The 19,273-nt window shown below is 31.7% G+C and overlaps 1 long non-coding RNA gene across 2 annotated transcripts in view; it reads right to left on the reverse strand.

Annotated features, from left to right (window-relative positions):
- LOC149061940 (uncharacterized) overlaps nt 1-19,273 on the reverse strand; it is a 189,567-nt gene that overhangs the window by 148,990 nt on the left and 21,304 nt on the right. For both annotated transcript variants that reach the window (XR_016189421.1, XR_016189422.1), the window contains exon 2: nt 13,340-13,464. This is a non-coding gene — a long non-coding RNA (uncharacterized LOC149061940). The remainder of the gene's footprint in view (nt 1-13,339; nt 13,465-19,273) is intronic.

A 19,273-nucleotide genomic window follows, 5' to 3' on the forward strand; every position in this document is an offset into this window, starting at 1 on the left:
TAAAAATGTAACTGAGAATTTCATGCTTTTTAACCCCTTCCCTACTCCATGGCACAAAATATAAAACGGATGACATTTTCTAAACAGATACAAGGGTGTGTTGATAATTGAATCGAATTTACTGTTTGTTCAATATAAAATTTACTGTTTACTTAATACATATATTTTATTTATTTAACAACTATCGATGTACTGCCTATTTCTAAAAATCTTGTAGTCCGATGAAAGAAAAAACACTGTTAAAACCAATGCAATATGATGCGTCATGCACTACTTGATAAATGATAATATGATGGTATATATTAATATAGTATATTATAATATATTTAATATTATATTATAAATGCGCAAATAATTTTAATTAAGATTTGTTAAAAAGACAGACACTCGCAGGCACATGTCAGGTTAAGTTATATTAGGAAAAAGTATTCAGTTACTCTTCGTGTAAAAACTTACTTCGGCTGTGACAAAATTGTGGGACTTAGGTTTGTGTGATTTTAATTCTGTAAAAATCCTAAAAAAATGTAAAACCTTTTCTAAAGAACGGACGAAGAGTTTTTTTGTAAATATTAATTTATTCAATACATATGATTGAACGAAAGTGTTGTAAAAACTGAAATTTGTATGATATTGTAATACTGTCAAAAGTTAAAACTTAAAAAAATTACTCCGACGGTTCTACAGAGGAGATGTTAAGAAATGTTATTATTTTTACAGCATTAAAATCGAACCATCCGAAGTCTCACAATTTTGTTATAGCGGGACTTCTAAAAACGATTTTTTTTTTTATCGACTGGAACCACCTTAACAGAGTTGATGACGATCAGCGGACGGTAACGTGCTCGGCGTATGTGAAATGAAATGGTTATGTAGTTATGTAATATGTTTGCAGTCTGCAGGATGGGTCATTGTGGCAGAGCGGTGGGAACGTATCAGCTTGGATATCATGATGAAAATACCCCAATAATACAAAAATAATTGTAATCGTATAATGGATTTTTGTACATTTAAATTGAATATTTGATAAAACGACAATATCGTTATTGTTAATTTATTTTAAGATAATCTTTTCTCATTTTATGAAGGTTTAGTAAATGATGTAATGAATAAATATATTGAAATGACAATACTGTTTCATTATTTTAATAAAATGATTTGTTTTTTCAATCATAGCGGTCAATTTTAGAACAATATTTTTTGTAATTGATTAATAAAGTATAATTTGTTATAATTACAATTCATTTACAAATAATAAACATTTAGATTGTTAATTTAATAAATTATTGATAGAGTATACAATGGGTTCGTTAATTGTATAACTTAATTGTTATTTCAACACTATTATTATGGTATTAACAAATCAATTTTGTCTTAGGTCCTAAGATATTTTTTTCAGTGAAGCCGTTCCTCTTTCCACTTATAGGTTCTAAAAATATAGTTTCATTACGAACTATACGTTAAACATTTGTAATCGTTTTTTACAATAATAATTGTACGACAACCTAACCGTTACCTATACGGCTATACCCGTCAAAGCGATCTCGTTACATTATAATACGTATGTAACGAGTAACGTACGCATCGAGAACCGAACAGAGCAGACACGCTAAAATTAAAAACACTCACAAGGAGTCACAAGTATAATAATAATACATTATAATAAAAAATACAGGCGTGTATTACAGGCTTTGTCGAAATTATAATAACACCGGTTTATTTAGGCGTCGCGTCTGCATTATAATATATATGTGTAAAGGTGCACATTATATTATGTAATATAACTATACAACAACAACAACAACAACAACAATGATAATAATAATGATTGTAATAATGTAATAATATTATATTATCTATATTATAGAGGTCCGAGCAAAGGTAAACATAATAAGGTACGCGGTTGTTATAATAATTAACAGTGTTGTTTCACGAGTCGTCCGCGAAACGGTCGGTCGGTCGGCGGGCGCGAATAACTACATACTATATATCTAGCCATAGGAGGTATAAACAGCCTAGAGAAAGAGAGAGAGAGAGAGAGAGAGAGAGAGTGAGAGAAAGAGACAAAGGCAGAGAGGAGATGGTCGGAGATGGAAGTGCGCAAATCTAACGTTAAGAGGAGGCGACGTCTAAATGTTATTGTTTTGTTCGGAGTGAAACCTGTGTTTATAATATTATTATATCGGCCGAGCCAATTATGTCGTCAAAAAAAGAGTGAAAAAAAAGGGAAAAAATTAAAATAAAACATAATATTATAAATGTACGTTTATTATAAAAATCTAGCTCTCTATTCCTTGGCGTTCAGCTCTCACGGTTTGTCTCGCGTTATAAGACACGGTAAAATCGTACACGTCATTTAAAATATATAATATACACAAAATGGTATAAAACGACTGTGTGACGTGTGTGTGTGTGTGTGTGTGTGTGTGTGTGTGTGTGTGTGTGTGTGTGTGTGTGTGTGTGTGTGTGTGTGTGTGTGTGTGTGTGTGTGTGTGTGTGTGTGTGTGTGTGTGTGTGTGTGTGTGTGTGTGTGTGTGTGTGTGTGTGTGTGTGTGTGTGTGTGTGTGTGTGTGTGTGTGTGTGTGTGTGTGTGTGTGTGTGTGTGTGTGTGTGTGTGTGTGTGTGTGTGTGTGCGGAGCGCGCTGCAGATAGCTGGTACGTATAATGTTATATACGTAATTTTATGTACAAGACATCACCTATATACACATATATAGTATAAATATATATTATGTATGCGTACATACCGTATACATATTATTGTATATAATATATATATGTACATAGTTAAGTATACGGAGTGCACCGTCTCTAACGAAAAGAATCAAACTACACATCACTGTTACAGTAATCTGTTGCATGTAATCATTAATTATCTGTGACGGGTTTCTCGGACAATTACCCTAATGTATATACACGCGAAACACCTTATATATGCGTAATTTATGTGGGTATTATAATACATATGATATATTATATAATATAAACATATATGACGAACGATAATTTTATAATGCTCATCGTGATGTATATAAGAACAGTGTTCGGAAAACAAAACGGAATTTTTAACGAAAATTATATAATATAATAAATTATAATAACGTATTATTGAAAATTATTATTATGTGTATTATCCCAAAGTTTTTCAGTGTCAGCCTTACACAGTGACCCACGCTGTAATAAATTATATCATCAACACATTAAACAGTTAGTAAACAGTTACCTATATACAAGGTAAACACTCATTTTTCAACAGTTCAATTAAGTTTCTCAAATTATCTGTTCTAACAAATCGTCCAAGACGAGAAATAATCAGCTCATGATATAAATTAAATGCCGTATTGTCATTTATAATTTTGAACCTCAAAATAAGAATTTTAAATGGCGCGCCAATGTCAACATAATTTTATAAAAATTTTGTTTAAATATTCGGACGTTTAGTAAAATAAATCACAGTTACCAACAAAAGTAACTACAAAGACCAAAATGCAATTAATTCATATTAAGTTAGAGTTAGAGTTCATAGTTGAGACTAAAATATGTTGAGACATGCATATTAATAATCGTACAATAACCATTAATCCGAACGTGTTGTACCCGTCTTTACAAACGTACAACATTTATAAGTCATAGCAAATTAGCGTTCAGTATAACCACATTTTGCGTTGTTAAAACAACACGAAATTGGTTGTGAATAAATGATAACTCAATTAAATCACAAATAATAAAAAATTTAAAGCAACAGTTCACTGGCTTAAATTCAAACTTTAAGTAAATGATAAAAACAATCTGTGTTTGTGCGTTGTTCTTCGTGATATTTGAATTATAAGTGAATTATAGGGTTTTCTTTGTACTAAAATATTTCAAATATTCATAATTTAAAATTTAAATTTAACAAATGTACGAACTACAAACACAAATAACCTTCTTATATCTTTAAGTTGTATGCGATAGGTCAATCAATATTTAGTATTTCATTGAAGCTGATAATACAAAATTTGTGAGATTGAGTAAAGTTAATTAAATTTGGTATTGTACGTTTGTACATCCACTTTTCTCCTTAGGATTTTTTGGGCCCAAGACAAAGATTATTAGGTGGCCCTGTGCGAAAATAAATGAGAAGCCAATAACATACATTTTTATTTAAGAGTGTTTTGAAATACCCATTTTCCACACCGTTTTTATCTCTTAACAACCATTATCAATCATCATCATTTAATTCGGACCCAACAAACTTCAGAAGGATTGTCCATTTTTTGGTAAAAAACAAAAAAATTTTAATATTGAATATTACATGAAACAAGATATAGCAGTTTGTACATGTATAAAGGTACGACATCATATTATCTCCAGTATGAAGTTAATTATGGCTGTTAGCAATGAAACAAAATAATAGCTTTAGAGTATTCTGAAAGTATTATTGTACGGGGGCTACTAAGTAGGTACCCCTTTGACCTTTGTTGTGTACTACCATATTATATTAACCACATAATCAAACGAATGACCAACACAGTTATTTACATATTACAATATAATATTATTAATAGTATATTATTGTTTATTCATCTCTAAAAATGACTGTAATATTTCTCTATGAAACTTAAAATTTGAAATGCTATGAAATAATATATAATTGTTACCATTATTATGTTTTTGAACGAGAGGCCCCGAAAACCGCGAGGCCCGTCATTCAAAATATGCAACAATGCAACAATGCAACTATGCAACTATGCAAGTATAACATGATGCCAATGAATCCTAACTCTGTACAGCAATCGGATTTGTGGTCGTTTGACATGGGCAAAATTAGATAAGATGTACATATGTATATATAGTTTATACGTTATATTCGTCGACGGAAAGATGACGTGTATTATAATAATTTTAGGTAGATCAAAAAATAATATTCCACGTCATGATGGCCGCCGTCGTCGGACCCGGACGAAAACCGAAAATATTCGGTCAGCACGATAATTATTTATAGAAACACAGTCCATGCGAACGCCCCGCCATATCGAAGTTGAGGAAATATTTTTCTTAAAAAAAAAAAAAAAAGATACAAGTTAATAAATATTTATGTACGTAAACCTTCTCGGCTAACGACGACGACAAGACGCGTGGCTACAGAGCTTTATATATACATATATATATTACGATAAACATATAAATTAGTTTCTGGTAGACACATCCGGTCGGCGCGTAAGTACGGTTTATTTTTCACCGAGGTCGCTCGCGGCAGCGGCGTTTAGAATGATATATCCTCCGCACTAATTGGCCGAATAATAATAAAATCGGACGACCACGACGATAATAATAATATCATTATTATTGTTATTTATCGTATTTTTTAATATTAATTATTCTACGACGAAATACTACGCGTCCGGGCGCCGCCGCTCAGCTCGACGGTAATAATTCATCCTACCCGCGAGTATAATATTATCATAATAACATTGTACATGCATAATATGTCATAAATAATAATATTAATTATTATTAATATGACGGTTCGCGCGTCCATACCCGTGTGTATATTTTTGGATCGAAACTGGGTCAGATATCACGCATGTAGGAAACCATCAAAAAAATAGTTCTCATGTGATATTATTATTATTATTATTATACATGTTTCTTATTTATCATATCGTCCGACGTTTTTCGATATTTCATCTTTATTTATTTATCTGTTTTTTACTCTCCTTAACTTTGAATAGTTTATAATTAACTCAGCTGCTGCTTCTATAAAACATGATCCGTGAATACGAGGAACCATTTTAGAGCAGTACCAACTTTTTTTTATCCTTTCATTTGCCCATCACTGGTATAAGAATTCAAAGAAATCTGTGCATTTAATTTCACTAGGTAGTCATTTTTTTTTCTCTCCAACAGTATACAGCATATGACCTGCATAGTTAAGTAATAAATATTTACCAAGCTCAAAACCTATATACTGTGTATATTATATAGATAGGTATAATACTCCAATGTTCCCGTGACACGTCATTAAAAAGTCATTCGAACTGAACGCGTGCAAGTTGGTCGTAACAAATGCCGGATCGAACGTAATAAAATGTCTTTTTGATTTTTTTTTTTTTAACATAAACCTCAAATGGATTCGAGTTATGTAATAAATATTATTAGAAAATAATCATATTCGCCGTGTATAAGCACAATAAGAGTTCAACGAATGCGCATGTGCACGTTTTGTTTTTATATACTTCCGACGACTTTAAATAATTATTACCTACCGTACTTTCGGCCTTCGGGTCACATTATTTTCGTTCAACAACCGAAAACGACGTCGTTTCACCCAACAAATGATCTCATTTGCTGAATTCGACGGACGCGTGTTCCTATATATTCTGATACATACCAAATTCGATCAACAGTACAATGCCACTAACATAATATATAGGTACACTATTTATACAACATAAACGGTTTAATTGTTGCTCTAAATCATTAGACAAGACTTCCAGCAGTGGGGTAACCAAAGGAATCGTGCCCACCCCATTACCTGTATGACTAAAGTATCAAAATAGTTATACGTACGTACTGTTAACTATGGTATATTCACGTTCAAAAGTTCATTAATATCTTTAATTCATAAGAAGGTTCGATGGACTGTAGGGGAGCATTAAAGGTTAATATATATGGGGGAGCACAATTAGTTTGCACCCCAGGTATATTTTGTGAATCCTTGAGTATATGAACAACTTAAAAAAAATACCTTCGCTACGTTCGCTATAAAAGTTGATTATTTTTATTTCATACAAATATTATAGCAACTTTTCTTTTACTGATAAAAATACTATTAGAATACCTAGTTCAATATTACCAAAGTACTTATATGATAAATACAATGTATTTATTATATTATAATTATAACACTAAAATAGGTAAGTGGTCTATGTTAACCAAGATGTATTTTAGAATAAATCTGTTTTCATATTTCTTTACCATATAAAACAAAACAAATGTTTTATTTTTTTATCCAACATTAAAAAAATATTATTAAAATGCCTTTAAAATGCCATTAAAAAAAAAAAACAATAATATTTAACTTAATTTTAAAATTATTACAAATTTTTGAACAAAAAAACAAACTGAAGCTTGAAAGTTAATAACAGTTATTATACAGCAATCACTTTTCCTAATTAGCTATACTAATAATAACAATAATTTAAATTTCAAAATTACATACCTTAACTTAAAAATAATTGCCCAACTTTTTACAGCTGAAAATGCAATCGTTGATTTTTTCCTTCTTTTGCTTAGCCAAATTTATAAATATTTAACCTTTATTGAAAAGTAAGGGGGCTAATTTATGTCTAAGCCCATCATAGCCCCCCCCCCCTCTAGACACACCACTGAGCGTACAGTACTTGACACTTGTAGTGTATAATTTGAGTAATAAACTACAACAGTGGACACACTGTTTATTATAACAGATGTTTGGCCTACCGGGAATTAATTCGACTCACCCGAACGTTATATAATGTACATATGAGTAATAGTAATCGAAAAAATAAAGGCCATTTCGGGTGAATGAATTGCAGCCCAACAGGCGACACTATAAACGAGCGTGAGTTAAGTATATTATAGTAAACATTAATACACGTATATAGTAGCAAATGCTGTGAAAATAAGCTAAAATTCGGAATCGCAATAGCTTCACCGAACGACACAGACGGAAAAAAACAAACCTAATTTCGAAACGCAACACGTTGCGGATCTAAATATGGAACAGGAAATAACAGTGGTATGTTTTCATACTACCCATAAATCGACTTAAATGGTTGATATAGGTTGTCAATATAAAAACGGACGGTCTCATAAATATAAATACATATAGATTTTTTTTTTACAAATACTAAACAATCTGTATCAATTACACTATAGAAACAATAAGAATATGTGATAAAATTGAGCAAGTCATGAAGCTTTGTTGAAAGAAACAACCCATTGATAACACTTTCTGTTAGCTTGATAATAAATTTAATTTAATTTAAGAGATCACCACACCACTTACGATTCAAACGTCCCGGAGGATTTCCACGTATTGTGGAAGTGGCCAAGTTTTTTATTAGTTGATTTGGATGATTATTTAGACGATAATGATCGAGAAAAAAAAACAGAGATTAAAAAAAAAGCTGAGAAAAAAAGGAGGATGCACTTTCAAAAATTGTTTAGTATCCATACTCACGAAGAAGACCGCGAAAATCGAGGACAGACGCGTAATAGTATTATTATTGAATTGACAATGTTTATGATAAGTTTAATACATTTTATGTTCCGGTGTCTACGAGTTCAAATGTTCGTTGGCGGGCATGCACGTCGCCGAGCATTAATTTAAGTCCACTTGTGTGACAGTCGTCAGTGTATAATACTGTAATACGTACGTGACACGTCTGAACGTGTTCTGTGTTATGGGCAAAAGATGTGCAAATATCTTACCATCACATGACACATATTAATAATATTATTACCCTTAAGTTTAGATGACCAATTGTCAGGAAAACTTTATAAATAAAAAAAAAAAAATAATAATAATAATATTATTACAATATAAGTAAGGTAACATAATTATTAACTATAAAAATGGTGCAACCGACGCGGTGAGAGGGGACGGGCCCGGCCCGGTTCGTTAATTCTCTGTAAACACGAAACGGAGACATTATGTCGGAAAAACGTTTTATTATTCCCGTTACGAAACTTTACCGGTCGTTGTTGTTTTAAAATTTTAAATAGTTTTAACCCTCTTTTCATTATTTTTTTTTTCTTGTTTGTGTCTCCCATCAAAACCGCTTTTGCGTAATACTATAGTATTATAAGTGTACGTTATGAAGATAATTATAACTTTTAAGTCATCGAGACGGTTACCAACGGGCTTTAGGGTTCATATTTTTTTTTGTTTTTTTTTGGGGGGGGAGGGACAAAAACTACACTACTTAAGGGGGTATTATACACGAAAATTAAAGATAGTCTGCAGAATTTACAATTAAACTATTATCCTGCAGTATTATACCATTATAATATTATGTTATATACCTACTGCAATAATTAAAGCATATATTTTATTAAATTAAATTGTATTGTAGGCAGAATGCCTGTTCTATTTTTAAAATTTAAGCTACCCCTCCTCTAAAAGCCGCCACTGGTCGTGTCCATCGTTGGTATAAATATTATATGTATAGTCGTCGCATCGTCGACGTCATCGACATTCGAACAAATATTAACCTATTAATCATAAAATGTGGGCGACGACGTGGGCCGTATATATCTTATATTATGTGTATATATACAATATTGATATTGTTATGCGAGATAGAGGCGGAAAGGAAGACGACGACGACGACGGCGACGTGACGAACGAGTGCGTAAAAAATGCATCTATTGTATTATATATTATATTATGTCATGTGCGTTCGGTCGTAATATAAAAAAATTATACGTAATAACTGTTACTAAATGGTATTGACATATACGCGCGGGACCCCCGACGGGGCGATGTGGATTTTGTAGCAGGAAAGAAGACTCGGAAATCGTGAGGGACGGAACGGCAATAATTGTAAAAAAAAAAAAACGCGGACTTTAGCTCCGGGGCGAATACGAGAAATTCGTACTGGCACGGTCTCTCCGCGTCTCTAATTCGAAACATCTGTATTGTAACTACTCTACGCGCCATATTATACTCGCCCTCTGCAACCCCCTCACTGTTGTCTCACTCTTTCTCACCCTTTCACCCAATTTCTCTCTCTCTCTCACTCTCTCTCCCTCTCGCTCATATACCGGACAGCGCTGCAGCAGCATCGGGGCGGCAAATTATATAAAAGGGGTGTAGGCGCGCGTGCGTGTGTGTTGTCATTGTCCCCTTTTCGGATAATCAACCACCCCGCGGGTCCTATATATATATATATATATTCTACACCGCGGACGACTGTATAATAATACATATGTATATAATATATTATACAGTATATAAAGTACTATATATAGTATATATTATATACGGTGGCGACTGTAGGATGACGACGACGACGACGACGACGACGACTACTTCTATGACTATATACATGTATACATATTATATACTATACGACCACTATACTTTATATACGCGAAATCGTTGGCGTCGATGTGGGTGACAAATCAATACACACACACAATCGCACCAACGGAGCCCATTATTATATTGGTGTGTATACTCCGTGCAGCTGCACAACACACTGTTATTGTTCCCGTTTATGGAATTTAATTATAAATTACACGGTACCGCCGTCGAGAGAGCATTAAAATTTGAATAGACAATAACATTCCGGATATCGTTTTTTTAAAGAAACACTTGTCTGACCTCCCCCCCCCCCAACTCCCGAGATGTGTAGACGATGAACCAATAAAGGCTGCGCGTGCAAATCATATAATATACAAATCAATAATAATATAATCGTATATTATGTATTCATCATTTTATTATTACAATATAATACAGCGACTGCTGCAGTATTAAATATGTGTGAAATGTCAAAGGTCGTGAGTGTATACAGATTGGCAGAGATATTGTCGATGGGAGGGGGAGGGGGATCAAAGAGGAGCTTAGTCCCAACCAAATATTTCACACGATATCTACTTTTTACGAGGTATCAATTTAATGCCTATATACATCGTTATTCTTTTTGGCATTGCGGAAAGATTTGTGAATAGGCCAGAATAGGCCATTTCCATATCACTCACTCATACTTGATAACCAAAGAATCCCCCTCCCTCGTTGTGGCACGTGTAAAACTCACATTACAATGGCACACGTCATTATTGACTGCCCCAAATATTCAACTGCACTTTTTCTTCTCAATAATCCAAGGTCACTCGAAGAAGCCCTCAGTCAACAAAACTCCGTCAACATTTTTAAATTTTTAAAAAAAATTGATTCAGATAAAAAACTGTAAATATTATACATATTTACATTGTATTCCTATAATAATAAGATAATATCAACTTTCATAATGACGTAGAACTTTAACATTTTGTTATTATTAGGCTAATAATCTTTGTAATTGAAGCCTTTGTCTTAATAAAAAAAGTAAAAAAAAGATTTGTGAATTAAGTAAACCGATAGTTTTATATCTGGCTCTTTACGTTCCAGAAAAAAATATGTTATTTTATCAATGGAAAAAAAAAATTAAACATATTTTTGCGGTCATGCTATTGTTAAATGTTCATTTTAGGTAATACTGCAGATAAGTATAAGTATATGAGTATTATGACTTACGAGAATTCGTTTGCCTGTTTAAAAAAAGGTAAGCGTATAATTAAATTCGAGCACTCCACATAATCCAACAGAATCTTCGCTCACGAGATTCAGTCTAACAATACGCGAATGTATATGTGTGTGTTCATTCTCCGTATTTGAAGGGATAAACTCGCGCAAAATGACGGCGGAGGCGATGCAATAATAATAATTAATAATCGACCGCCGCCACGCCGTTTAATTATTCACCGCGTCGGGTTGCTGCTGCTGCGGCTGAATATTTACTTTAAAGACATAATCAAACGGTATATTCGATTATATATTTACAGTGAGTGTACGCACGCGTGTGTGTGTGTGTGTGTGTGTGCGAGTATGCACGGTTGCTTATAGGGGAGGGGTTCGCTCCCACAATTTTCGTCCGACTTTCGGGCAGTGTCGCGTCTTTTCACCGTCATTGCGATTTCAAACATTGTATTTTCGTCATCGCACCATTGCCCTGTGCTCTATATATTCTTAGACATTCATTAATTATTAGTTATTAATTTGTTAGTATGGTAGTGGAGCTATTGCATTTGCATTTTTTTCGTAAATGCTTATATTTATTTATAAGTGAGCTTAAAATATGTTTGGTTAAACTCTGGTATAAAAAAAAAAAATAATAATTGTATTGCAATAAGTGCAATTTATTTAATAAGTTATTAGTAAATAGTAATGTATAGGAATCAACATATATACACCAAAAATTATGTCATTTTCAGCTGGGTCGCTATAAGATTAAATTACGCAAATCACCAGAGCTACAGTATAGGTGAAGAACAATTTTCACTTTTCAATTCACTTCACACGACTTCTTTGTGAACTATTTTACTACATCGAAAATATTATTATGTTTCTCTATAATGAAGGATCTATTTCGGAGTACGAAACTGTCTCATAGACACCAATATACACACGCACACATGATGAAATTACTTGAAATTACACCTCCCGTGGGATGAAAAGCTCGTGTTTAATTTTTATCGCTGAATACCTACTTATGTTCAAGTGTCACAAAATTATGTGAAATATCATGATTACGCGTACCTATTATACATATACGATTCACAATATTTTACAGCTGTATTTTTCATAATATTTTTCGATAAGAATTAAAAAGTAACAAAACAATGATTACCATAAACGAGTTTTAAATTGTTTAAAAGTGGTCATTGATTATAAATAATTATAATTAATTAATTTATGCTTTATGGGTATAATTTACATAATATATACATAGATTTAATTTAAATCAGGGCGGTTCAACCTACTGTAGTTGTAGAGCCAATTTACACATTTATTATCACTAGGGAGGCCACCAAAAGCAAAATAATAATAATTGTATACGTATTTATTTTTTTATATAACAAACGTATGATATGCATATATTATGTTGTCACATCATAGAATACGTACGATTATAACTGCTACCATGACATCTCCCATATAGTTTTAGTTTACTTTTTTTTTATATTGTAATAATTCATTACGCTTATTATAAACACTATAATTAGGTATTAAATATACATAATATGCACTACATATTTATTTTTAGGGAGGGACAAAAAAAAAAAAAAGAAAAACTTTTAGGCCCGCGGGTTGGATCAACCTGATTCAAATGAATAACGGTGCATGCCTGCACGACTGAGTGTTTTTTTCAAAGAAATTTGGTATCGTTTAAAATCAATACTATAACGTAGGTATGAGTGAATTTATAACTTTTCCACAGTCATAATATATACTTGTCGAATGTCGAGTCAGACGAAAATGTCTCAAGAATTCGGTAGACGGGCTAGACGGCTATAGCCATTATATTAGTTGCGGCCGTATAATTCACATTATTGTGCACAATGACAGACACTGCGGCCTGCGAGTGCGCTGGTAAAAATAGAGTTCGGCTCAAAATTCCATAGTGTTGTGGCTTTTGCTTAAATAATATCGAACAAGCGTATTTTGTATTCATGGGAGACCGATGGCCGACACATCCTTTCTCAGGTACTACTCGGGACAAGCATGCAAATTTGTCGGTATATAACAATAATTATTGAATCTTCTTACCTTTACTTTCCCGTGTTAATTCGAACGTCCCGTGCTTCCGTCACACGCATACATACGTATTATAACCGTTTCTCCATCGTACAGGTCGTAACCTATTTATATACGCATGAATGCTCCACCTGTAACTGTATATATGCAGGAAATCAACAATCAGTTTGTACGGTGCGTGCATATAAGAATGTAGCTGCTTAAAGAACGGGGAATGGTGAACTCCAACAAATATAATGTAAACTATCCTACAAAAGATGGTGTTATAACTCCGATAAAAGATAGTATTAACTCCTTTAAAAAAAATAGTGTTAACTCCTGCAACATTATTACATTTAATATTATAGGTATACAAAAGTACAAACTTAAAACAAAAATTGTTTAAAAAAATAACTAAAAATTTAATAAAAAATAGTCATAATCATTTACGTTTATTTTTGCGACATACTTTGGAGGTAAACTCTAAACGTAAAATTTATCCTCGTATATATTTATTTTATTGTGTATGTACAAATTCATATTTTATTAGTGTTTTTATTTGATATTTCATATTATTTCATATTATTTCATATGATCAATTTTAACTTCTTGAGCTTTTCAACCCCCAATAATGTCCATGTAGAAGATTACAGTATCTTTGATTTTCAGGTAAAAATTTAAAAAGGTTTTTGGAGTAGGAGTTTACATTTAATGAGTAAAAAGTTCTTAATAGTTTAAAAACTCGACAGAAAAAAATTAAGAAAAAACTGGGATTTTTCTAGTCAATTTTTTGGCGTGACTCTAAAATCATCAACCGTAATAAAATATTCACGAATCGTTTATTCTAGCATTATTTATACAACAACAAATCCTCAAAATGTTTTGACAATTTTTAAGCTATTTATAGGCATCATAAGTTAATTTTGATTTTGATTTGTTTTTTATAAATTACTGTCGATAAAAAAATTGTTCGCTCGGTCAAAAACCTGAAAATTAAGTAATAATAAAATTGCATAGACAAGATCATTTTGATGAGAATCTGAAGTTAGACATTGCAACAATGAATGAATACCCGTAAATTAACAAATTTTGACAAAATTCATCATCTTCAAGATTTAAAAATTAATTTGTAGTTGAAACTATATAAAATGTTCAATTTATATAGGTGCAAAAGATTAAAAATTAAAAACAAAGGATTCTCATAAATAGTTGACAATATATCCAAAATGTATGATTACAGTTCTGTTTTATAAAATGTTAAGTTAAATTTGGGACGAAATTATATATTTAAACGAAAAATAATGATTTCAATTATTTTGTTGCAATGTAAAAATGTTGTTCTTGGTATTCCTTACTTATTTGAAACTTTAGAGCATATTATTATAATTTTTACCCACCTATAAGGTCATTTCAAACGCATTATTTTTTTTTTTGAAAATTTATTTAACCTATACCATACTACCATATATACCTATACTATTTGCCTAATAGTAAAATAAATATTACATTATAATCACAATAACATCGTTAAAAATATACTTGGTAATAATATATTATAGACTGACCGGCTTTTGTTCGATAATTTTTTTAATGCATTAGTCTTATAATATAATTGAATTCAAATTGAACACATCCCTTACAGTGAATCCTCTAGACACCTAATGTACAGAAAAACGTTACCCAAAATATATATATATATATATATATATATATGTATTTTTTTTTTATTGGATTTTTAGGCATTTTAAATTTATTTTTTAGATTTTATTATGCCTTATAGTAATAAATACTTTGTTTGACATTAATAATATTATTGTTCATGGAAAATATATAACGAGGAGCAGTGAGAATATGAGACTAATAGTACGAAACATATATTACATGCATATAATATAATATTATGTTTATCTGTATACCGAATTTGGTAACACGTTCAACCGGTAAATATATCACGTGCGAAGGTTAATACCACCCGGATCCGATGTCCAACAATCTGTCGATTTGAAATCAAAGCAGTAGCTAGTTTTATTAGATCATAATATTGTATTATCATGCATATTATTATATTTATAGAAAAGTCTTTGTTGTGTAATCGTGTGGCGGCATCGGTCGTTAATATATCATCCGTATAGTAAACTGGTTCCATTATGATATATTATTTATATGCATCTGGTCAGCACTCGGCACATTATTCAGTATCTCTATTTCCTACTAAAAATACTGTGCCCGGTTTTTAGGACGACGTAAAATCAGACGAAAAATAGCTGTAATTCGATTCATTCAAAAGTAAAAAACAAAAAAAAAAATGTTTAAATGTTATACAACTGCGAATATTTACAATTTTGCAGGGCTCGTAGATGTGCCCTTGTGAACTTGGTTGAACGAATGTCGGTAATAATAACGATATTTATACAAAGTATTCGGCAATGGTTTCTTTAAATTCTAAATTGACACTATTTTAATGTTTATTATGATGTTTCATTAAATGTTTTTTTATTGGTAAATAATGACATTTATAAAAAAATTTTTATACGTTAGTATAACTCATAAAAAAGTTGATGAAGCCAAGACCATAAAATATTAAAATATATTATAATATAATATATAAAAATAAATTTAATATAAAAAAATATTATTCTTCCCATGTACGAGCTCAGATGGTATTTCGTATTTTTCGATTAAATATCTACTCGACTAGTTTGTTATTTTTTCATCGTTTGGGCATGGAACTCAACCATGGTTTGCACTAGTTTTCAATCACACAGTGTAAAATATTTAAGACGGTGACCAAATAGTTTCGGTTTGCGACGACACACGCTTAACAACTAACAGACGACCAACTCCAACAAAACACAAGTTTTCGAGGGAAACTATAATGACATAAACTGATGTATATAATAGCCAACCTCAAAGTGATATTGATATTGAGTACTTTGATAATTGGATAACGATTAACAACAGATAATTTATAATTAATTAATCATTGATTTATATTCATAATACAAACCAAAGGCCAAAAGTTAATTCCGTAAATTAAATTCACTGTACACGTCTATAGTTATCGGTTGTACGACAATGTAGTTACTTAGTTACATTATTTTTAGATTTAGTACACGAATTGAAGAAAATTCAGAAAATTAACAGATGTCTGTTTACAATATCAGTTATCTTTTATAATATAAATCTGATGTCCGTGACGATCTTTTCCGATGGATTTGTTTTTTTAAGTGTGTTTTTAATAGCTAACCAAGTTAGTATACCTATATTATAGTTATTAAACACCCGACTGGTGTCGATACTAATAAGGAGAGGGAGAAAAGTGTGCAAGGCCACCCCGATATGACGTTTACCCCCCCCCCCCACTGATTTTTGATTCCGAATGACTTGAATTAATTTTCTGTATAAATGTCATATTTCAACAGAATACCCGAATTAAAAACGTAACACACTTACAACTACCTATCAAGTCTCTATAAATATTAATATTAAGACCAGGATGTAATTATGCCCTAAAATACTTATAAAAATAATTTGAACAACAATTTCAAAAAACACAACAAATGTAAAAATAACCAACTAATAGCTCACTTAAAAAATAATCTAAATTATCAAAAATACCGATAACATTGCTAAAATTATACCTAAACTATTATTATTTTAAATATTACAAGGTATACATATTATAAATAAAACTTTTTCTCGGATCAAATTCGGATCTAAATAAGAAAATCATTAACTTTCTTAAAACTTACTAAGCTTTTAGAAAAATATAATTGTAATTGTAAATCATGTAACATATAATGTAAATGTAACATAACCTACAAATTTTAAATGATTACAATTTGTAACTAATGACCCCTGCTGCTGAGTTGGTCCTAACTTCCTAAGACCAATAAAAAAGAAACTTTAAATAAATTGGTTTTAGTCTATGCAACTGTATAGAACCTTTGCTAAATGTCAGTACCTACATAATAGCTACGTGGACGTAAAGTTTATAAGACTAACAATTTTATCGATAGTTTCGCAAGGTATTTTATTTATAATATTTATGTTGTTTTAAAAATTCATGATTTTCCATTGATTAATGTAAAATATTATTTAAAACCGACAAAAATTTGAAAATACTTATAAGTTATTTAAATTTTATATGTAGGTAATCGAACTGTATTTTAAACTATAAAAGTAACGTTTAAAGAGTTCAAGAGAATTACTTGAAATAAATCAACATCCACCTGCACTGTCCTATAGTTTGTATCATCTCTTATGATTGTGTAACGCTTCACACCCTTTAATTCAGGAAACAATATTTTATGTACCTACTTAGACTATGACGCCATGTTGTGATGTATATTTTACCATAATAAATATGGCTATTTATGGCTACAATATACTGTTAAGCAATGACATATCTAAAGCTTTACCAGAGAGAAGGTTCGATTAAAATACATTTTAATTTACACGAAGATATACTCTATATAAATGTAACCTTAGTCGTTTATTTTTCGTTTTATATAGCATACTATATAAAAATGTTTATATATACCTTATTATGTAACTTTTTTCTTATATATATATGTCTAATACCTAATTTACAACATTTTATCGTCATAAATAAATTTCTAAAAAAAAACCCCTCCCTAGGCTAAGCTGTCGCGAGCTGGGCTTGAAAGGGTTTATCCATCTATCGACGGCCTCAAATACACCACTGCTGACAAGTATTTACCTGTACAGAGTATATAATATAAATAATATCATAACGTATACGTGTTTTCAATTGAAACTCTACATACATTACGGTCGTGATGGATTTAGACGAATGTCGCCAAAAAATGTAAATACAAAATATATATTTATCATATGCGCTCGTCGAAGTATATATATATACATAATATATTATCGCGTCATATATATATGATCATATTATACGCAATATACGTGCGATATTGCTCCATCAATCGTATCGATATGCGCGCGAGAATAGTAGCAGCAACACACCCAGCCACCCACCCATGCCACCCACCCATGCCACCACCACCACCATCATCATCAACAGCAGCAGCAGCAGCAGCTTTTTCAGCACAAGAAAGATTTGTGGGCTGCGGCCGGAGGCGCCGCGGGGGTGATTTACGCATGACTCACGTGTATTCATGGTTGTCTTGGTATTTTATTGAAGTTTTAACAAATTGGATTTAGCTTGTCAATACGTCTACGTCGCCGTCGTTGGAACAACAACGTCCCTTATACAACGTACGTGCGCGTGTGTGCGGCACAATGTAATACGCGCTGCTATACAGCTATACTATATATACACATTTCTGGTGGATATCACACTGCGACAGGAATATATTAACTTGACAAAAACGGGAAATTCGACTGGCGTCAAATAAAATGTAATTTGGACACGTTCAATTTAAAAGTAAATAATTTCGGTTTAACTGAGATTTATGGGGACCGATCTCTGCTGCAGCGCGCAGATGTGTATATACCTATATACATGTATATATATATATATATTATGTATACGAAGCGCGCGAGTCAAAGTCGGATTGTTCGGGCGGGACATGGACGGCCTTTGGGACGGAGAGGGGCGGGGGGTGGCGGGCGACACCGGGCAGGAAACAAACGATCAATCTTTTTTATTTAGACTCTCGGAATCGATAACACAAAATAATATAGTTAAATTAAAAACGTAACCTCGGCGATTTGTCTTCCATCTGTATTTTCAGTCGCATTTTCTTCTGAAGTACAATACATAATATATAATATATAGATATAATCATGTGGCGTAACATATAGCATTTTCGATCCGGGAGTTAAACTTTCAACGGATCCAACTCCGACGGACACTGATACTATATATATAAATATATAAATATATATATATATGTATATATGTATAACATACATCGGTATAGAGAGCTTTGGATGGTATTTATTATACACCTAGCTATGCTGTCAGTACCGGAT

This window comes from Diuraphis noxia, unplaced genomic scaffold (genome assembly GCF_037042655.1).
Source record: "Diuraphis noxia isolate RWA-SAM2 unplaced genomic scaffold, SU_Dnox_SAM2 contig0001, whole genome shotgun sequence".
Classification (NCBI taxonomy): Eukaryota; Metazoa; Arthropoda; class Insecta; order Hemiptera; family Aphididae; genus Diuraphis; species Diuraphis noxia.